The following is a 23,803-nucleotide window of genomic DNA, read 5'->3' on the forward strand; positions in this document are numbered from 1 at the left end:
TTTCAGTGGGCTTTTATATGTGGCTCCATAAAGTTCAATAAGCCTAGAGGAGAAGCCCTTGTCTCATTTCCTTTCATAGGCCCATCAATTTTCCCCTTGTCTGCCAGAACATGCTGTCCCTTACAGGTTTAATAATTGAAATTTTACCTTGACTGGAATTAAATCTATGGAACACCAAGTGACCTCCATTTTTGTTTTATGCCAAGTGTATGGGGGGGGGCGCGTTGCTTATGGTTGTATCAAGCCATAGTGGCCATGATATCTTTTTCAAAACAGAGTTATGCAGAATCAGAGTCTATGTAACAATGGTACCTCTCTTTACTTGGGAAATTGACATTAAATGCCTGTATTCACTCCAGTGGTTTTCTAAGGAAAGCAACAGAACTACATTCTCTGTTTGTGGTGGATGAGTCATCTTAGAAGAATAAAATCTCAGCATGAGCATATTAGGGGAAATAATCAGAGGCAACATTCTGAATTCCAATTGCTCCCACTATGTGACTCAGCACCTCAACTAAGAAAGTTGTCTGCAGGAAAAAAAGAAGAAGAAGAATCCAGAATCTCTAAATTGCAATTTTATTACAAACATTCAATTCAAAACAACACTTTTGAGTACGTGTTATCACTGCTGTTGTTTTGCAAAGAAAACCCAAAAGCAGAGATGAGGGGATGGTTCTTTGAATGATGCCTTTGGTTCATAAGTGTGAGTACTGGGGTTGGATCCATAGCACCCACCTAAAAGATGGGTGTCACAGAATGTATTTGTAACTGCACTGCCAAAGGTAGACACATAGAAGTACCACTTCAAGTAATACTGCATCCCAGAGCTCCCTGATTGGTCACTCCAGCCATAAAGACAGCTCCAGATGCAGTGATGGATCCTGCCTCAAAAAACTTAAGGAACATGGTTGAGGATGACACACAGTCAATCATGGGCCTCTACACATGCGCACACAGGAAAGTGCACACATACCACGAGAACGGCACCAAAGGGGCTCTTTGATTATTCATCAAAGATGTCATGCTGAACAATTAATTGAACCCTTGACCAGTCACATAGCTCTGAAGTAGCAGACGCAGGATCATACACTGTCTGGCTCCCGGCTCTTCCTCTGTTATAGACGTGGCCACTTTTTTTAAAGAGAAGACTTGAATTCATATCTATCTTTATATTATATACGTATTGAGGTGTGTGATGTGATTTAAAAGATTTTTGAGGGGTGACATAAAATGCTATCTGCATTGATCAAAAACTATTATATTCTGCTAAAATTTATCTTGGGTAAAATGGAAGAGGAGCAAAATCGTCCTTTGGTGGATGTCTTTATTTCAGTTTTATAGGCTTTGTTGAATGGAGTCTGCATTTGATCATCCCATAATGGCCTCTCCTGAGAACCGAGCATCTTGAACATGAAATTTAAGAACCCTTTCAAACATAACTCATTCTTGTCCTGTACTCCAGGCTAGTGTTTCTGAAAATATATCCCAAGAACCAAGGTCCTTCCTTCTAGACTACAACTTTGAATTCAAATAAGTTTGGGTAAGGCTATATGCAACATATTCTTCCTGTTGAGAATGGATAAACTACCCCTGTATATGAGAGTTCTAGTTAGTGCTCTAATATGTTTTGAAGATCGGGAAAAGCATCTAATAGGTTTTGAAATGTTTCGAAATTTATTAGATCAGTTAATAATCCTATCAGGCACACTGGGGGAAATTGCTCTCAAGACAGTGTTTATGATCTTTCTCCCTAGAAATTCAAACATCCTAAGTGGGAGTAAGAGAAGCACTGTATTTATAGCACAGTGGGGGAAATGCTGGCCAGGTTAGAAGGGTTTCAGCCAAGGGACAAAGCAAGGGTGAGCATGAATCATGTCTGGTGAAGTGTCCGTACCCAGTGGCTGTGTGTCTAGGTAGAACCTGGGCACGCTGATCATGCAGAGGCTGTGAAACAGATCATTGAACCCCTCTGGAGATTTGGTCTAGCAGGACTGGGAAGAATCTGAAAGTTCATAGTCATTTGGGGTTTTTTTGTATTATTTATATATGTCTATATCTCAATACATGCATATGAGTGCGGATGCCCCCAGAGATCAGAAGGATCAGATCCCTCTGGAGCTGGAGTTACAGACAGTTAAGAGTCACCTGACACAGATGCTAGAAATAGAACTTGTATCCTCTGCAAGAGCAACACATGTCCGTAACCAGCAAACCATCTCTCAAGCCCTGAGAATCTACATTCTCAACAAGCTCTCAGATGATGGCGATGGTGATGACAACGATGATGATGATGACGATGATGATGACGACGATGACAATGATAACGGGGGTGGGGTGGTAGTGGTTGCGATGACAGTTATGATCTTCAGACCACACTTGTAGTATCAGAACCCTGCATTAGGATCCTGACACCCTCATGAAAGATGGTGTTGTTTTGCTTTTTAGAGGATAAAAATCATAAAAGGTAATCCCATCTCCCATCCTATAGTAAAAGCCAACTTTATAAAAACTGCTAACATTCAGATAGCATGTGTGTTGTGTGTGATGTGCTAACATTTTAATGGTGCCCTCTGAAGTAAACTCTCTTATATAAAACAGGCCCAGATCCTACTGAAGTTCCCATGAGAGAAGCACTAATGTTCCCTCTATCACAAGAGAAAACATGAAGAAGCAGTACAGACAGAAAAACATAGCGGCTTCCAGGTGTGTGCAACACAGATTCTAGTCTCGATCATAAGAAGATGTCTGGGCTGGGTGGAGCAGTAACACAGGAGGGAAATTTGAAGACAGTGGATGAAATTAAAATTGGAATTTTGGATTACATGACAGTGTAATCTGTATCAGTTTCCCAGCTTTGATAGACTTGCTTGGGTTTTTTAGAAGGATACTCTTGTTGTTAGGATGGTCTATATACTTTCAGGGCAGAAGATACCATTTCCACCACTCTCCTAGGGGTAAAGGGTAGGGAGATCTCATACTCTTCTTGCAACTCATCTGTACATGTGAACAAAACCACTCAAAAATTGAAAATCTAACCAGTATTTCTTTAGGTTCATAAAGAGAGGGTCTGTTGAGAGCACAGGCTTAAAGAAGAAAGAACTGGAGTTTTTGTTGGAATTTAGTGAATTAAATAATTTGGAAAGTCAAAAGCATCTATTTCTCCTAAGACAAATGCATGCTGTTTTGTGGCTGATCTCTGTGGAAGCTGTTCTAGTCAGACCTGCACGACTTGGGGCTGTGAAGGGACTCCTCTGGTTGATCCCCACCCACACTCATTTTGCTCTCAGACCATGGTAATCAGAAACAGGTGCTTAACACTCAGTGCTGATGAACTCAGAAAGACACAGAGTTAGAAAACATTGTTTTGTTCCATATTATTCTACCCTCGCTTCCTTGTCTGACAGCTCTGACTGCAGGTTGAACACCCCACAAAAGATGAAACCCATCTGTTCCAAAATCCCTCCTTTCTCTCCATCTCAGCCACATCTGGCTTGATAGGTGCCCATGTGTTGGACATTTTTAGTTCCTTAACAAGGAGATAGAAGCTTGGGTTCTGCATGAGGGGCAGGTAGAAATGAGTGTCTCCACTCTGGTTTGTTACTGTACGGGAAAGCTACAGTTCATTTTCTTTTCTGAAATATCTAAATGTTTTAGAAAAATTTTACCACTGGGACTAATTCATTTCCCCAGACTGGAAAAACTCATAACAAACTCTCTCCGGGAGTAGGCATATTTGCTCTGATGACATAAATCTGGCACTATTCCCATTGAGATATTAAATGGATTTTGCTAAAAAGCATATACCTTCTTCTGGATGTTGGTACAGATTAGCTAAGGATGCCATTAGATGAACAGTGGCCTTCTCAAAGAGAAATTGCATGTTATTCGGAGATCCAGAGAAAGAGAATCATAATGGGGTTCATGCAGGTTCAGATTTCTCAGTGGCTTTGAGTCAGAGTATCTCAGGGTTCTGGTATCAACAGTCTCCACACTGGCCAAAGGGAGTCTATAGAGGACAGGAGCCTTCCTGGAGCACTTGGGTGGGAATTATACCTACCAAGGCCATATTACTACATCATGTCACTGTCTACTAATGGCATGTCTTCTGGACAGTTAACTGGGTGTGAGTCCAGTCACTTCATTAATCTCACTCAGGGTCCTGATTGGTCCTGGGGCTTCCCCTCCTGATGGGTTTGGTAGTCGGTCTCCCTTTTAGCTCAGAGATCACTTGTTCCTGTCTCAATCACAGCCAAACACTCTGTTACCTTGTTTCTAAATTCACAGTCTGGATATAGAAAGCATCGGTGTTCCCAACCCTTCATATTACTGCTCTGTTCAAATCTTATCTACAACTGTATATTCCACCTAAAACAAAACCCAAGGATTTTGCCTTCAAAGACTCTCATCAACTGACCTCCCTTCTCCTATCATACCATCTTCCATGACACTGTTCCAATACCCAGACAATACTCACTGGACACTGGGTGACTGTACTCAATACTCAAGGTACAAACACAGTCATCCATACACAGGACTCCCTTCATGTATCATTCTCTCTCTCTCTCTCTCTCTCTCTCTCTCTCTCTCTCTCTCTCTCTCATTCTTGCTCTTAATCTTTCTTTCCCCACATCTCAGATGTGATACGTTTTATAAACATTTCTGTCTCATGCCTACATATGAAAACCTGCTACAGAATAGAATATCCATTATTTGGCCTGTGTCCATGTTATCCCCAACAGTGTCGGCCACACAGTAAACACTAAACAAATACCTGTCATTATTTAATGTGGCTGTTACCTCTATTGGGTAATGTGTCACTTTATGGAATAGTTTACATCTTCTTGCAATTCCAATCTCCATTCCTAACTCATTAATTAAATGCAGATACCCTTTTTGCATATTTGACAATGATGGTGGTTTCTCTAATCATCTGAAATTAAGGCTAGCTGTGTCGTGGTTGAATTACAGCTTTCCCAGTAGCAATTTATTCCATAGGGATAAATGGATGGTTGTAATCAAGAGTGACTAAGGAAAGATTTAATAAGCATCTTGGTCTTTCTCAAGAATCTAATTTCTCAGGTTAGTCGCTCATCTCTGAAATCTCTAAGTAATACAAACAACATATGGATCACTCTAGATACTAACCCTGGGTACCCGTGAAACTGTCCAGCTCCTTTCATTACCTGTTTACCTATGATAGACTTCCATGCACAGTGTTTTTATAAAAGGGTGCTGCAATTTTCCTAGTTACCTTTGTAAAACTGTAACAATTAATTTGTAAAGTTTCTATTCAATCTATTTCTTTGGCAAAAAAAAAATCAGTACACTCTATATAAATATAAGATGGGAAAGAAAAGACAAGTTTCAGTCACCTGCTCATGTGACTCAGATAGAATAGGACACAGATGCACCCCTTCCTTTTCCCTTATGGATTTCCTCTGGAGGGTCTGCATGGGAGTCATCAAAGAGCCTGAGTAGGATATCCCCCCCGCCCCAGGTTCCCAGTAATACAGATGATGGAGTAACTCTCCTATGAACTGTGCTAGGCAGAGAAGAAAGAAAATATAGGCTAAAAATTTAGCCACCAACTAGTCATTGACTTATTAATCTTAACCAGTCAGATGTTTAGAGCCAGTAAATAGAATCTACTCATCCTCACAGGTAACAATGAAGGCTAACTTAGTATTCTATTGCTGTGAAGAGATAATATGACCATGACAACTCTTGTAAAGGAAAAAATTAAATTGGAACTTGCCTACAGTTTGAGAGATAAGCCTCTGAAATTGACTAAGGTTCATTATGATCACGGTGGAGAGCACAGCAACATGCAGGCAAATACGGTGCTGAAGAAGCAGTTGAGAGTTCTGTATCAGGATTCACAGACAGCAGGAAAAGAGAAAGCCACAGGACCTGGACTGTACTTTTGAAACCTCAAGAGCCAACACCATGACACATTTCTTCCAACATCACACCTTGCTCCTTTTAAAGTAGCACCACTTTTTAATCAACAAGCATTCAAATAAATGAGCCAATGAGGGCCATTCTTATTCAATGCACCATAGTCCACTGTGGCCCCCCATAGGTTTATATCCCTACCATAATGCAAAAATTATTCAATTTAACTCCAAAAGTTGGAGTCTCAACACTATTTAAAAGTCCAAAGTTCAACATCTCTTCTGAGGCTCAAAGCAATCTTTTAACCATGGTAAAATCAAAGCTTCAAAGTGCTGGAAGAAGTGTTAGGCTTTAAGCAGAAGCAAGAGGTAGTGGGCTTGATTATTGCTGGTATAACAGCTTTAATTTCATTAATTGCTAGCACCACTGCTTCTGCGATAGCTTTGATGCAAGGAGTTAAAACAGCTATTTTTGTTAATCACCTAGCAAAAAAAAAAAAAGGTTACTAATGTATTAAGTATACAGATTTATATAGGTGTCTGGAACAACGAATTGATGCTCTATATCCTATTCAAATTATCTGAAGGAGGTTCAGGGTTCAATAATCAGGAACCATCTCAAGTGTCATGACAAATATCTTTGGAGTAATGGTACTTCAAAAATTTACAATGATTCTCATTATAATTAGAAAAAAGTTCAAAGACATCTGTAGGGTATTTGGCATAATCCTAATAACTCTCTGGGTGTTTTAACTTTGCATAGTGAGGTTATGAATTTAAAAAATTTAAAGAGATTATGCTGCTCTGTTGAGCTTTGATGCTGCAGATAATGCCGATAAAATTATCCATGGCCTGAGGTCAGTATTTTCATTTTGGTCAAACCTCAGGAATGGCATATATAGCTTGATCATGCTAGTCCTTCTTGTCCTGGGAATACTTTTATTCCTGACCATTGTGTTAAAGCTTGTCTCTAACTACACCAACAGCCTGGCAGCCAAAGCACATGACTTGAAACTGAAAATGGACCCCCAGCCAGAGTTATTAATTTAATAGGCTGGCAAGCCAAGGATGGGTAAGATTCTGCACAGAACCTTACCAACCTAAGACAGAAGTGCATTGCTTATGATAATGCACATTCAACAAAGGGTAAGGAAGGCTTTCTTATCAGAATGACCTAAGACAGGCTCAGTCTGGTTTATGCAATAAAAAAGGGGGAGATGTGGAGAGCTTTTGAAGCTGCCTGGAAGGAATTTGACAATGGCCAAGGACAAAGAAATAGGCTGCTTGGAAGGAATCTGACATTAGGCTGGAACAAAAAAGTAATTTCAGGTAGAATTCTAAATCCTAGGCCAGAACAAAGAAGAAATTTCAGGCAGGAACCTAAATCTTAGACTAGAACAAAGAAGTAATTATAGGCAGAAATCTAAACCTTAAGCTAGAACAAAAAAGTAGGCTTCAAGCATGAAAATGACTTTGGGCTAAGATAGGGATGTAGGCTCAGATATCTTGGTCATCCTGATAAGCCCTTAGAAATTGTTATCACAGGAGTGATCATGGGACTCTGTTTACTGTTGTGCCCGTTCTTTGACTATCTGGGTTTATTGTCTTGCTTGTTCCTTGACAATTTGCATCTATTGTACTGCTAGTTCCTCAACCTAGAACTGACCTTAATACTTGCATGTAATTTAAACAGTTTAAAGGCAAAAAAGGAGGAGGAGGGATGAGATAGGGGATTGATGGAGAGGGGGAGGGAATGGGGGAAGAGGATAACATCTGAAATGTAAATAAATAAATTATCGAATGAAAAATTATATGCACAAAAAAACCAGAACACATACTTCCAACATACAATGGCACGGAATTTATATTACTATTCCAAATGGGAGGAAAAGGAGCAAAGGAATGACATATTGGACCAAAGCAAGAATAAAAACCAGCTGTATATACTCCAAACTGCATCTCCATGTCTGATGTCAAAGCACTCTTCAGATCTCCAACTTCTTTCAGCTTTGTTTGATTATGACTCACTTTTGAAACCTCAAAGCCTACTCCCTGTGACATATTTCTTTCAAAGAGGTCACACCCACTCCAACAAGGCCACACCTCCTAATCCTACTCAAGTAGTACTAGTCCCTGATGACTAATCATTAAAACATATAAACCAATTCTTATTCAAACCACCACAGAGGCCTTACCTGGGTTAGAGTCCTAGTTCTCAGAGCCTTTCAATAGGTGCTGTGAACAAGCACCTGTCCCTTATCGTGGATGGCCCCAGTGAACCAATGACAAAATACCCATTATCTATAACAATATGTTTTAATGACATCCAAAAACCATAAGGATATACTTTAAAAACTTGTATTCCACTAAAAAGGAAAATCCAAGAAAACACATGCATTTGTAGATGCATGACATAGTAAGCATTAAATAAGCCATCTAAACAGAGCTATAGCCAGAAATGAGGTTGAGGCAGCTATTAGCAGTAAAATGTCTCTTAGCTGAGGGCCAGCAAGATGGCTTAGCAGGGAAAAGTACTTGCCATTGAGCCTGACAGCCTGAGCTCCATCCCTGAACCACTTGGCAGATGGAGAGAACTGATTCCTACAAATATTCCTCTCACCGTCATATGCATGCCATGCATGTATGCACATAGGAACCGAGAAGTGTGTGGGTGAGAAGAAAGCAATATAATTTAAGTCTCTCAACTACAAAAGGGGAGGGGGGTAAAAGAGGGCTTCCAAATTCTTCTTATGAAGCCACTATCCTGATACTCAAACCAGATAAACACACAGACACACACACTCACACAAAGAAAATTACAGATCAGGTCCTCTGAGGAACATAGACACTTAATTTTTTCACTAAAATATTTGTAAACCAAATTTATGACCAAATTACATCAAAAAGATTGTGATCAAGTTGGCTTCATTCCAGAGATGCAGGTGTGGTTTTGCACACATAAGTCCATACATGTAGTCCATCACATATGGACTTGATGACAAAAATCAGATGATAATCTCAACAGTTGCAAGAAAAGGAAAAAAATCTTAATAAAATCCAACATTGCTCCATGAGGAAAACATTGAGACATTAGGAATAGAGGAAGTACATTTCAGTGTATATTCTAGGGCACCACCAATAATGGTAGTCTTCGCTCCTTAACAAGGAAACTTCTCTTTGCAAAAGAGAGAGGCCATTACAAAAAAAATCACAATCAAAATGCAAAGTTCTGGAGTTGAGTCCCACCAGTCTCAAAGAACACATCTACAAAACATACTACACCTAAGGCTCAGGGGACATTGCAGAAGAGAGGTTAAAAGGATTCTAAGAACCAGAGAGGATCAGGGAGTTTTCTGTGAGATTGTGTCTCCTGGGATTGTCTGAAGCTATACCTGTAAAGTCTCATAAACACAATTGCCCAAACATGAATTGAGTAAGAACAACAGACATGCCAAAGTGAACAGGGAAATCTGACACTCTAGTCGGGCCACAGTGGGCACCTCTGCACATGTGGCATGAACACACACACACACACACACAAATCTTTAAAAACAAACAGAAAACTTTTCATTACATGATTTCAAATCATGAAGCAAAAAGAAACATGAACTAATGATTACAATATACAAATTTGATCAACTGTGGTAGGAAAAATACACCTCTCTGCTATGGCTTAGATAGATGTCCTCCACACTGGGTTCCCAGTAGACAGCATTGTTGGGGAAGGTTGTGGTGCCTGGCTATGGAGGAGGGATACAGCCCAGCCCTGCTTCCAACCTGACCCGGACAAGGGGACTTGCTGTCTGCCAGGTATGGTGTACAGAGGTTAGCTCCAACAGCCATGGAGCCCTCCACCATGCCTTCCCTCTGGGGATGACTGCACCCACCTGAACCATGAGCAGAAATAAACCTCCCTCCCCTAAGTTGCTTGTGTCTGGCATTTTGTCACCATAGTGAGAAAAGTAACCAAGATACAGCTCATTTATCAGAATTGCACTGCAAAACCATTATCATAATAGGAACCATAAATTATACAAAAAGCACTACCAGGTAATAGTGGGCTTTGATGGTGTATAGCCTTTACATGTTGTGTGATGTCCGAATCTCTCAGCCTCTTAAAGTTTGAAGCCTGTGTTTTATGCCACTTTTGTTCCAAACAATTAGTCAAGGTTTCCTTCTCAGTTTTATTGTCGTTTCTTTTGTTTGAATCTTTGTGACTGCTGTTTCCCTTAGAGAAAGTTACCTAGGTACAATAAACATTAAGCTCCCACAAGAGAGAGGGAAGGGGGAGATTGTGTCCACAGCTGTTCAAGTGGCTTAGGAGGTAAAGACTCTTGCTCCCAAGGCTCAAGACTTGCATTCAACCCCTGGGATCCACACACTGGAGGAAAGGACCAACTCCCATTGGTTATCTTCTCTCTTTCCCCCATACACCACTGCATGCACATAAACACACACACACCAAGATAGATAGATAGATAGATAGATAGATAGATAGATAGATAGATAGATAGATAGATAGATAGATAGATGGATAGATGGATGGATGGATGGATGGATGGATGGATGGATGGATGGATAGATAGATAGATAGATAGATAGATAGATAGATAGATAGATAGATAGATATTTAAATTTTGATTTAAAAAGTCCATCTGAAACTGTCAAGTCCTCCCTGCCAGAGTGGGGACATTCCCTAGACATTAGGAATCTACAGCCACAGCCATGTGAAGGTTCTGTGGAGGTTTCCTTTTGACTTATGGAAGATGAACAGTATAATCCACAGAGGGCCACACAGATGATATAGCAGGTGATAGTACTTTGAGAATTTAACTAGGGAAGGAGAGGGGAGGGGAATCAATCATAGGCAAGTGGGGACCTGGGAAGGTCACCCTGAGTGCAGGTGAGAGAACACACTGTGGTCCACAAGATCAGGGCAAAGCTGGGGTAGAAGGATTGCTGGCCAGGCAGAACTCTGGGAACTGAGACCTGAAGCAGAAAGGGCTGGACACAGCTTGAGCATGCAGAACAGAATGCCTGGAGAGAAACAGCACAGGCCAGGTCAAACCAAAACTGTCACCAGGTTGAGGCTGGAGAATGGGGTTGTTCAATTGTACACAGCACATCTCATTTCTCTAAAGAGTTGTAGGCAATATGACACAGTGCTAACACGTGTAAGCTTGAATGTATGCATGGAGTGTTCAATAGCTTTTCTTATTTCCTGTATTGTCTGCGTTTGACATATTTAAGTAAACATTATTTTTTTTGGTCTCTAAACATATCCCTTAGAAAACAAGAAAGAAGCCTGGAATAGTTGTGCACAACTTTGATCCAAACTCTTAGGAGACAAAGACAGCAGATCTCTGAGTTCTGGTTTACAGAACAAGTCCACGACTGTCAGAACTACAGAGAGAAATCCAGTTCTGAAAAATCCAAGAAAGAAAAAAAAGAAAAAGAAGAGGAAAGATTGGAAATAAATATCACATAGAAGACAGAAGGGTCCTCAGAGATGGAACTCTATATCACAGGTAGGGAAACTGAGGCCAGGAGAAACCAAACTACTCGCTCAGGATTAGAGCAAGCCTTGGTGAACATGTAGCCTGGGCATGAAAGGTCACTTAATCAGACTTGAGAACCTGCTTTATTTCATTCCACCTTGATTTTCTCTCACAAAGACAGCTTGGAAAGTATGTTTCCCCATTTTATCAAGGACACAGTGTCACCTGCAACACACAGGCTCCTATGGGTGCGTTCTGCGTGTCTTGGTTTTAAATATAAATATGATCAATAAGATTTATACTTTATGAGCTATTTGTGACCATAGGATAAATCGCATGGCACGGCTGTAAGACTACGGCATTGTGTACTCTTGTTAATTACACTGTAGAAAGTTGGAAGCAGGTTTTCTGTACATTCTTAATGTGTTGCACAACTTCTTTTAGCAGGACTAATGAACCCTGGTACACTCACTCCTAATTATTCATACCCCAAAGCTATAACTAAATACATTTAAAATTAAACACAAGCAAGCTCACCCTGAGAGAGAAAAAATTTCTAATAAAATGGCACAGATGTACTTAAATTTCTGAGTTAACTGAAATGTAATTTAAAAAACATTGTAAAATGGTTCATTGTGGTTTAATAAGATTTAGCTCTCTCTCTAGATTATATAATCAAGCAAATCAAACTTAGCTTTCATAAATGCCCAACACATAAAATTAATGAAAGTTAGTTTTGAGCGTGATACTACTGCTTCAAAATTATTTCCATCATGAAACACCCTTGTCAATGTGAGATCTTAACTTTTGGTAACGGATAGTACTTTGATAATAACTAATTTCTACTGAAGATGGTTTTATGTGTATGTGTACCATCTGTGTAGTACCCACAGGAGCCAGAAGAGGGCATCAGATCCCCTGGAACTGGTGTTACAAATGACTATGAGTCACTGGAAGTGAGGGCCAGGAACCAAACTCAGGTCCTCTGGAAGAGCAGCAAGCACTCTTAAGCCCTAAGCCACCTCTCCACCTGCTATTAACTACTTTGTAATGACTGTCAAGAACATGACCAAAGAGAGCAAATCTCCAGAAGATAAAATGCAAATGTATTCTGGTATTTCACTCAGAAATAGCTTCATATCCAACACATAATCAACATCCTTAGTGGCTCCCAAACCAGACTGCATGGGCAAGCTGACTCACTTCACACCATCACAACCAGACTGGGCCACCCAGTGAGCAACTAAACAAAAACACCCACACAACTCAGGTAGACACGTTTATGTGAAAACCTTTATATCTGGTGAGTTTAAGGCCCTACCTCTCTATAGCCAAATGTTTAGACATTACTACAATGGTGGTTTAATGCCCACGTTTTAGTGCCTATATTTCTAGAGGTCACATAGGACCTGTTTCATTTTCCAAGTCACAGTTAGGTGCTATTTAAGATTTTATACAGCCAAGGCGTTGTGCATCCAAGGCGTTGACACATAAATAAACTAAAAGATGCAGCTGATCCATTCCAAAGGAAAAGAAACACTGAACCGAAAGGTCCCTAGATGCCCACTCGGGTGATAACATAGAATGTTAGCTGAGCACATCTGTGCTTAAGATATTAATACTTACCCCTGTTCCTATTAATCACTTGAAGTCTAAAGAAGCTGGGGAAAAATGCTATAAAATAAGAAGCAAAAATGTCATCAAGGCCCATTTGTGATGATTCCAATAAAAATGTAAGATTTCTTGTCCAACCTTTCCTATTAACCTGTTTTTCCATTTACAGCGTAGGAACTATGAGTCGATTCTAATATGCAGCCTAGCTTAAGGGTTTGTAATTTGCAAGCAGTTACGTGACTCAATTTAATGCTATTTTTTTTTCATTTATTGTGATAAAATTCCTAGCTGGAGAGCTATAAGGTAAAGACATTTTTAAAGGTACAATACACTGTCTATTGAAGACACATGTTGTACAGCAGACCCTAGAGACCTTAGAGAAGTCAGCCATCTTGTATCAGTGAGACCCATTTTCCCTCCTTTCCCTTTCTCTTCAAAACTGATATCAAATTACCATTTCAAAGATGAGGAGTGTGGTCATGTGGTTATGCGGCTTTTTGATTTTACTTATTTACTTTACATCCCACTAACGGCCCCACTCTCGGTCACCCCCTACCACAATCCTTTTTCCCCCTCCCCCTCCCATTCTCCTCTGATAGGATGGAGCACCCCCTAATTATCCCCCACCCTGGCACATCAGGTCTCTGCAAGGCTAGGCACAGCCTCTCCCACTGAGGCCAGACAGGCTGCTGTGGTGGTTTGACTATGCCTGGCCCAGGGAATGGAAGTATTAGGAGGTGTGGCCTTGTTATAGGAAGCGTATCACTGTGGGGGTGGGCTTTGAGACCCTCCTCCTAGCTGCCAGGAAACAGTCAGCTCTTGGCTTCCTTTAGATGAAGATGTAGAACTCTCAACTTCTCCAGTGCCATTCCTGTTTGGATGCTGCTATGCTTCCCACCATGATGATACTAAATACTAAACTGAACCACAGAACCTGTAACTCATCTCCAATTAAATGCTTTCCTTTAAAAGAGTTGCTTTTGTCATGGTGTCTCTTCACAGCCATGGAAACCCTAACTAACAGACAGGCAACAGCTTGTGGGATAGCCCCCCACACTCCAGTTGTTCTGGACCCGCATGAAAATCAAGTTCCACATCTGCTCCAAGTGTGCAGAGAGGCCTAGGTCTACCCCATGTACGTTCTTTAGTTGGTGAGTCAGTCTCTGACTGATTAATTGACTCTGTTGGTCTTCCAGTGGAGTTCCTACCCACTTCAGGACCCACAATCCTTCCTCCTATTTTTCCAATAAGAGTCTCCAAGATCCATTCACTGTTTGGCTGTGGGTGTCTACATCTGTCTGATTAAGCTGCTTGGTGGAGCCTCTCAGAGGACAACATGCTCCGGTCTGCAAACATAACAGGATATCATTAATAGTGTCAGAGATTGGTGCATGCCCATGGGATGGGTCTCTAGTCAGGATGGTTAGCCATTCCTTCAGTCTCTGCTCCATCCCCCATCCCTGAATTTCTTGTAGATAGGATAAATTTTGAGTTAGAAGTTTTGTGGATGAGTTGGTGTCCCTATGGCTCCTCTGGGGTCCCTATGTAGCTATAGGAGGTGGCCTCTTCAGGTTTCATGTCCCCAATGCTGTGAGTCTTGGTATTTTGCTGACATGTATGAGTGTGCACCATGTGTTCCCTGGGACTGAACATACAAATGGCTGTATCAGCCATGTGGGTGCTGGTAATTCAATCCAAGTCCTCTGGAACACTGCACTGAACTGCTGAGCCATATCTCCAGCTTCACCTATGTGATTTTTTTTAAAGAGTCTCATAAAAGACAAAACCCAGCACACTCTTGGGGCTTCTACTGGCAACTGTTTCTCTGACATGCTTCACAGATGAACAGCACTTGATTCTGCCTATAATTATTGACTATCTAATATGAATCAAATACTACACTTGATAAATGGAGGCAATATTACATTTTAACTTTTTATAATGGTTTAATCACCTAAAGAAATTAGACTTCTTATATTAATGGGATATATTAATAATCCACACTAATAAGAATCAGTACCAGGTATCAGCATGGTGAAAGAATTAAGTGATGTGACTATACTGATCCCATCCCAGTTATGCATAAGATATAGTTTGAATTTATTTCCCTCTGTTTCTAAAGAAAACTTCTCTTCTGACACACATTTATGCAGGAATATCTCTTTTAAAACAAAAAGTCTAATTTTGTAGTCAATCACTTATTACTGTGATGCCACTGATCAAAAAAAAAAAAAAACAGAGAAAAATTTCAACTTTGGGGGACAACACCCCACCATAGAAGCAAAAGGTTTTGTTGTTACTGAAATGAATGTTAAGAGCAGAAAGGCCTTTGAGAATGTGATGCACTTGTCCTTTGTGAGGCTGTCAGAAAGAAACTGTCCATGAGTATTGCTTCAAGAACTTCATAAACTGTAGAAGCCTGTGACTGCTGAGGGTTCTTTTAAAGTTTGCCCATTATACTCACCAGGAGCATTAATGGTAAGAGAGTATGGAGGAACAGTCGGGGCTATCGATGGGAGGCTGAGAAGGTACTGTGTATTACATAAGGGGGAAAGAGTTTCCCTATGACTTCTGAGAATACAGCTTTAAACAGATGTGCTATCAGCCTCCAGTCAAGGAATGGGGCCACCCACACATCTCTAAGTTTTTAACCCAGAAATGTTCCTGTCCAAAGGAAAGACATGGACAAATTGGAGCAGAAACTGAAGGAAAGGCCATTCTGGGACCACGCCATCTGGGGATCCATCCTGTCTGCAGACACCAAACCTCAACACTGCTGCTGTTGCCAAGAGGTGCTTGCTGACAGGAACCTGGGAGGTTTTTACCAGCATTTGACCAATACGAATGTAGATACTCACAGCCAACCATTAGACTGAGCCCAGGTACCCCATTGAAAAAGCTAGGGGAAGGATTGAAGGAGCTGAAGGGGATTGTAATCCCATAGAAAGAACAATACTGGCTGGCCAGATCACCCAGTGTTTCCAGGAACTGGACCACCAACCAAGGAGTGTACAGGGAGTGAGCCATGGCTCCAAATATATATGTAGCAGAGGATGGCCTTGTCTGACATCAATGGGAGGGAAGGCCCTTGGTCCTGTGGAGGTTTGATACCCCAGCGTAGGGGGATGCTGAAGTGGTGAGGCAGGAGTAGGTGGGCGGGTTGGGGGAGCACCCTCATAGAGGCAAAGTGGACGAGGGAGAGGGCAGGTGGGATTGGGAGATTATGGAGGAGTAACTGGGAAGTGGAATATCATTTGAGATGTAAACAACAGGAATGAGTCATAATAATTTTTTAAAAGCCATGCTAAATAGAAGGCTGTGAAATTACAGCATTTTCAGAAAGTGAATTTGAAGTTCAGTGTTTTATATGAAACTTCAATAAAGGACAGTTGGTGGAGTTGAAGAACAAGGATTGAGCCTGCTTAGGATCGTCAGAGAGCCTGGTTCTCCTGGTGTCCTCCATCCCCTCTGGGTCTCAGGAGACATCCAATTTATTCATTCTCTCTCTCTCTTCTCTCTCTCTCTCTCTCTCTCTCTCTCTCTCTCTCTCTCTCTCTCTCTCTCTCTCTCTCTCTCTCTCCTTCCCTCCCTTCCTTCCTCTGACTGTGGGTCTGCACATCTGTTTTCAACTACTGCTGGAAGAAGGCTCTGTGAGGTGACTAGGCACTGATATAGCAGAATATCATGAGGAATCACTTTATTTATTTTTTTAAGACCATTTGTGTTTGGTTTTGCCCTAGGTCTCTGAGCTACCTAGGCTCTGGCTCTTGGTTACCCACGTTATGTTAGGTATGGATTCCTTCCTGTGGAGTTGGCCTCAAGTCAAATCATACATTTGTTGGCTACTTCCAATGCCATAGTATATCATTCAGGCAGGACAGATTGTAGGTTTTGTGGCTGGATTTGTGTCCGTGCCTTTCTTCCAGTAGCCTGCAAGATAACTTCCTGTACCAAAGAGACTAAAAGATAGGAGTAAGGGCTGCATGTGGGCACCAGCTAGACTCCTCCATATTTAATGAGTCAGGTGGGTGTAGTCCATAGCAATGGGGCCCCACTGTTTGGGGATTTCCATGGAACCCCCTTGGCCAACAACTCGATTGAATGCAAACCCAGTCCCACCACTGGGAGCCTCACCTGGCTACAAGAGATGGCCAAGTTGAGACTCTGTGTCCCCCATTCCTATGAGTTCTCATTAGGATCACCTTCATTCATTCTAGGAAGTTTCCACTGTGTTTTCACCCCACCTTCCAAAAGTCCCCTAATTGCAGCCATCTCTCCCCACACTTTACCCCCACATGTCCCCCCACCTACTTTCTACTCCCATCCTCATTTGTCCCCAGTCTTCCCATAAAATCTATTCTATTTCCTCCTCCTAGGAAGATCTCTGCATCCACCTCGAGCCCTTCTCTTTACCTAACTCTCTGAGTGTATGGATTGTAGTTTGTTTATCATTTACTTAATAGCTAATATCTACTTATAAGTGAATATGTATGTCTTTCTGGGTCTGGGTTATCTAACCCCAGTTGATTTTTCTAATTTCATCTATTTGTCTGCAAATTTCATGATGTCGTTTTTTAATAACTGAGTAATACTCCATTGTGTAAAAATCCATTCTTCTATTGAGGGACATCTAAATTGTTTCCGGTTTATGGCTATTATTAATAAAACCACAATGAACATATTTGACCAAGTGTCCTTGTGATAGGAAGGAGCACCGTTGGGTATATACTCAAGAGTGGTACAGCGGGATCTTGAGGGAGAGCAATCTCCAAATTTCCAAGAAACCATCACATTAATTTCCATAGTGACTGTACAAATGCGTACTCCCACCACAATGGAGGAGTTGTCCCCTTGTTCTTCACTTTCTCCAGCATGAGCTGTCACTAAACAAGGTACATATGAGCTCACAGAGACTGAAGCAGCAAGAAGCATGGGGCCTACATGGGTCTGCACCAGGTCCTCTGCATAAATACTATAGCCATTAGTTTAGTATTTTTATGGGACTCCTGACTGTAAGAACAAGTGGGACTCTGACTCCTGTGCCTGCTCTTAGGACTTTTTTCCTCCTGTTGGGTTTCTGTGTCCAACTTTTATATTATAGCTTTTACTTCATCTTATTATGTTTTATTTTGTCATGTTCGGCTATCTCTTAGAAACCCATTCTTTATAATGAGAGACAGAAATGGGATGGGACTGGGAGAAAAGGGCGATGGGGAGAAACTGGGAGGAATGAGAAGGGAGGGGAAATTATAATAAGGATACATTACATAAGGAGAGGATCTACTTTCAATTAAAGAAAAACACAAGGATTGAGGATGTATTAGAGAGGGGACTCAACTCAAATTATATGTTCCCCTTTAGCCCCTGCAGCCCCTGCAGCCCCTGCAGCCCCTGTCCATGTGCAATGTGTTTTCACATAGAATCCAAGGACGGAAGAACTGAAAAGTAAAGTTCCACCATGAACAACACTACTCCCACGACCACCATCACTCTCCTACCTGTCAGCAGATCCTGACAGAAACATTCACATATTCCTATAGGAAAAACAATCAAACTTAAATTTTCTTTCTGCTATCTTCTTTGAGAATAAAGCTTCTAATATTTTAAAGTTTTCTGAGATTCCCATTTACAGAAGGTGCATATCCTTACTTCCCTTGATGTCACTGGGTTGATTTTTGTATGTATACATGTTTGTATGATGGTATCACTTGAATCTGGAGCTTACAAACATATGACAGTCTACCTACCCAGCTTGCTCTAAGCATCCTCTCCATCTTAATGGGATGTCATCAAACCCCTACCCTCAGGTCTCGGGAAACTCTGTGGAAGAGGAAGTGGGAAGACTGTAAGAGTCAGGGGCATTACTGATACCAGGGAACCAGAGTCTTCTAGACTCAGCAGGACTGATATACACATAAACTCACAGACTATGACATCATACATGGGACCCACACAGGTCCAAGCCAGATGACATCCTAGTGTTGAAAAAGGGAAGAGCATATGAGCTCCCATCCCCAAACAAAGAAGCTATCTCCAATTGACAATGGCTAGCAAAGGAAAAACAGTTTTCTCCAATGTAGTCTTGCTAGGTGTATAAACCACATTCAAGGGCAGACCCCATGTCCAGAAGTAAACTGCCAACACAAAATAAACTGAATGATATTTGAGAGATATTTCTTACCAGTTCAGTGGCCTTGAAGTGGAGAGCCTACTGCATGTCCTTTACCTCTTATGCCCTCTCCTCACCCTTAGCTGTGGCTTAGGTGTGGACAGCTGTGGCTCAGTTGCCACACTGGAGCAGGTGTGACCAACACATTCAGGTCACAGCACATATGAGCTAGGAGCCACACTTCCTGAAGCCGGTCTTCCTTACACTGCCTCGCTCCATACTTTGATGTGAAAGAGAAAGGACTTTGACTCCTATTGAGACATTGAGGTTGGTCATTTGAATCCTGCCCCAGATATCACTGGCCACCAGTCTGCAGGATAGGCCTCAACCTCCCCATCATGCCCTGAGCTAGAAAAACAAATCTGGAAATTTTATGTCCCCAAAAAACTAAAGGAAAAAGAGAACGAGCAGATCTACATATGGACAAGTGGATCCTGGGGTGCTGCCAAAAACCTTTAGCTGGAACCTCCACTCTGACACCTTCAGAATCCAGCCGTGTTTTGCAATATTGATTTTTCTCTTTTGCAGCCACAGTTCATAAAATTGGGATGTAACCTTTTCTTCTTCCACGTGATTTACTCACTCGTGTGTGTTATTACTTGGCAAACAACTTTCGAATATGCAGATACATCTATTCGCTCGTGCTTCCCCCCCCCCCATGCTGATTTCAGGGAACACTTAATGTCATCCGGAATATTTTACATGGAAATGAAGAGAGGGAAGAGGAAAAGTGTCATGTAGATATGTGGTTCACGAGCTTAAAAAGCCATTTCCTTGGCAAGGGGTCACTGGGAATGTTTCACTGAAACTATTTATGGTTGCGTAATCAAACTGAATAGAGCTGACATTCAACGCAAGTGCTCTCTCTCTTTACTGACTCGAACACAAATATGTGACTTTATTGTCACCCTTCCACTTACAGTCAGGGATCTGCAGCTCTTTCACAGACTTGGACCTTGTCTTCATTCACAGTCAGAGGGAAGCCTATTAAGATGACAGTGTTTGGGATATGCAAAAAAAGAGGGTATCCTGATCCTAATCTGAGTATCCAATCCAAACCCTACACCAAGATGATGGTCTTTGAAGATGGATTCTTAGAAAGGTGATTAGGTTGACTGAGGTCTGGAGGTTGACTTCCTCTGATGGGATTGGCCTCCTTGAAGAGGGGCTGGACGTCACTCTGCTATGTGGAAACATAGCAAAAAGGATTCCATGAGACCGGAAGGAAGGTCCCACCAGGAGCCAAGCAGTGTTCTGGAACATCTTCTGGCTTCATCCAGGTTCCTCTATGAAGGCTAATATGCTCAGAATGGCAGGTCATCATCAGTGGCATGACAATGCTTCTGGTGATGGGTCTGCAAGAATAGACTGGCCTGGAGTCAGCTGAGGTTCCCAGGAACTGACCAAGAGGGAAAAAACTAGAGGTGAAGAGGCCCACTGTGCTAAGACCTGCTTCTTGCCAGAAGGTAAGTCCTAATGTATCAATGGAAGATGAACACAAGGCAGAGATGGGAGAAAAAGAAACCTTTGTTGCTCAAACAACATCCCACAGCCATCCACCCCACTGCAACTACTAGTACCTAACCACCACTGAGGGTCTTCCACTTGACCCTGGCTCCCTCTCCTGCCATGGACCAGCAGAACATCTCACCAGCTGCTTTACATTGGATGAATTAGTCACTCTTCTTGGCCACAGTTGCTCCATCCTTGAAGCAGGTAGATTAGCATTATCTCCAAAATAGTTGTGAAATCTAAAGGGAAGAGCTACAGATGTTGCTCATATACCTAATGTATCATCCGTTCCCAATAGATGCTAGTTTCCCCTTGTATGATATTCAAGACGATGTGGATATGGACAAAACCTTGTTGGATGCCTGCTGAAACATTCGGTGATTTTCTTGAGCAGAGCAGATCTAAGGTAAGAAGACTCTTATAGGCATAACCCTTTCCTGGTGAATCCTCCTGAGGGAAAAGACAGAGCCAGGCAGCTCCAGGAAACATCTTTTAGGAAAAAAAAATTAATCCCAAAGATCACCAAATCCTCATGACTTGTTCTCTTCTCAGTAAGCCTCATTTAGTGCCACCACGGTGGGAAACAATTGTGGGGACTTTGCAAAGATAAAAGATGGGTGGATGCTTTTGAATTGATGATTTAAAATCTGAAACAAGTTATTTCCCAGTGTGGAGGAGCCCTCAGTAGCCACCAGTCACAACACAAGGATTACAACTTTGGCTACCTGAGCTTGCATTCAAATTCTTGCATCTGTTCATGTGCACAGAAGGTTTTTATTTCTATGTAGTTAAGAAGACTATCTTAAATATCTATCTCACAAAGCCAATGATGTTTAAGAAAAAGATGCTATAACCCTAATCAATCAATGCTGGGACAATGCTGGGACATGCTCTGACTCCCATCCTATCTTGTCTGAGCCCAGCTATTCCATCACCAGGAACCAGCTCTTTATCCAACCCAGGCACGACTCATAGCCTACAGCTCTTTCAGACATGAATATAGTTTGATGCATCCATCACTCAGAGTCATGCCCCATGGAGATGCCACATACAAGGTAAGAAGAGTTGTGGGGCTTAGTGATCCCTGGGATTAATGTTATTCTAAAAGATGCCCCCTGCAGCTGCCTGGCTCTGTCCTCCACATGAGGATGCACCAGGAAGGCTCTCAGCAGACAAGACTTTTGTTGGCGCTTTGACTTGGACTACTCACCCTCCAGAATGCAACCAAGAGCATTTGCTGCTTAGAAATGATCCGTCCTAGCAGCATAGTTTCACCATAGAAGCATAAGTAGATGAAGACAAGCAGATATTCGCATTTTCATGGGTTCACAGGGTTGGTACACTTATAACCCAAAATGTTCCCACCCCACAAAATAAGATGGAAAGATAGGACCTCATATTCAAACCCCAGAGAGAAAGAGAGGAGCCTTTTCCCCTGTTTGGAAGTTTTTTTTTTCTCTCCTTTTTCCCAGAAGGCTGGACTGTGTTCACCAGGGGTGGTTCTCATGCATCACTGTCTGCATGTTCTCAGGGCAAAGGGCAAAGAGCAGTAAGTTCTGGGGGCTCCAGGGCTCCACATGTTCGTTCATGGCAGCCTGTCAAGGAGCAATGACAACCTCAGGAAGCAGGGCACAGGGCACTGAACCAAAGTCAAGAAGCCCTGGTTTGTTCTTCTTTACAGAAAGCGGCTCTGAGTCTCCTCCTTGAGGAAATCCATTTCTCAGGCCTGCAGTGATTAGATGCTCAAGAAGGGCCACCTACCTGAGCAATGTCAGAAGGCATGATGTGACACAGGGTCTCCTGTAGCCCCTCAAACAAGAAGACAGGAAAATGAGTTTAATCAGTGAATTAAAAGCCAAGCCGGGCAGTGGTGGTGCATGTCTTTAATCCCAGCACTTGGGAGGCAGAGACAGGCGGATTTCTGAGTTCGAGGCCAGCTTGGTCTTCAGAGTGAGTTCCAGGACAGCCAGGGCTACACAGAGAAACCCTGTCTCAAAAAACAAAACAAACAAAAAAAAACAAACAAACAAACAAAAAAAAGAATTAAAAGCCAAAAAAGAGCCCATCAACATTACCAGAAAATTAAGAAATAATGGCCCTAAAACCCAGTGTGGTAGTAAAACAGCTGTATACATGTCTGGGATTAATTCATAAACTCGCCCATTTGTCTCACGAATGAAGTAGAATTAGAACAATGTCCACCGTATAAGACAAGTGTGAGAATTAAGTAATACAGTAAATACAAAGCTTGGTTCAGGTCTGGCTAACACAGACCCCTGGCTTATCATGTATCTTCCTTAAATGTATGAATTTCCTCCCTCCTCCCAGTGATGACTGGTGAGCATGGCAGAGTAATGACCAGCATTAGACATAATGGAAAGCAAAGGTTGGGGAAAGGCAGCACAGGAATAAAGCCCTGGCTCTTCCAACTGAGTCCTGTTTTCTTTCTCCATCACACTAACTGATGACTGGGTAGAATATGCAAAGGAGTATAAAACCTAATGTCCAAGGGTTCCTGGTGCAAACTCAATCTTACATAGAAGAGAAACAACATAGAGGGCTCGGGAGAAGAATGTGCATTTCTGCCAGCACCATGTACCAGCTTGATACAAGAGAGGGGAGCAATGGACACAGAGCTTGCTAGGGGAGCAATGGACACAGAGCTTGCTGTTGATGTGCAAAGTGGGCAACGAGAGAGAGAGAGAGAGAGAGAGAGAGAGAGAGAGAGAGAGAGAGAGAGAGAGAGAGAGAGAGACTCTCTAGAGACCAAGCCTCGGCAGTCTCACCTCTGGATCAGAGGCTTACATACATCAGAGTAGCTTACAGACTGCACTCTGGCCAAAAACGCTATATAAAGATTAAGTGTGTGACAAAAATTTGTAGCAACATCAGCTAATTGCAAAGTTGAGGAAGAGAAAGTAATTAAAGTTAAAGATGAGCCAGCAAGTAATTCACTTAATTGTAAGCACAGAACATTCCCCAATCTGTAATCCTATCTCCTTTTAGAGAAAAAAAAAATGTGAGGATGTTGAAATATATAGATTTGAACCTGGGTTCTGTCTGTGATCACTTGGGTTGATACAGGCTGCCTACATCACCTGCCACCATGAAGGGGA

The 23,803-nt window shown here is 41.9% G+C and overlaps 1 long non-coding RNA gene across 2 annotated transcripts in view; it reads right to left on the reverse strand.

The window, feature by feature from the left end:
* LOC143434591 (uncharacterized) overlaps positions 1-19,393 on the reverse strand; it is a 421,240-nt gene extending 401,847 nt beyond the window's left edge. For both annotated transcript variants that reach the window (XR_013104201.1, XR_013104202.1), the window contains exon 1: positions 19,188-19,393. This is a non-coding gene — a long non-coding RNA (uncharacterized LOC143434591). The remainder of the gene's footprint in view (positions 1-19,187) is intronic.
* Positions 19,394-23,803: the final 4,410 nt, after the last annotated feature.

This window comes from Arvicanthis niloticus, chromosome 16 (assembly GCF_011762505.2).
Source record: "Arvicanthis niloticus isolate mArvNil1 chromosome 16, mArvNil1.pat.X, whole genome shotgun sequence".
NCBI classification, from domain to species: domain Eukaryota; kingdom Metazoa; phylum Chordata; class Mammalia; order Rodentia; family Muridae; genus Arvicanthis; species Arvicanthis niloticus.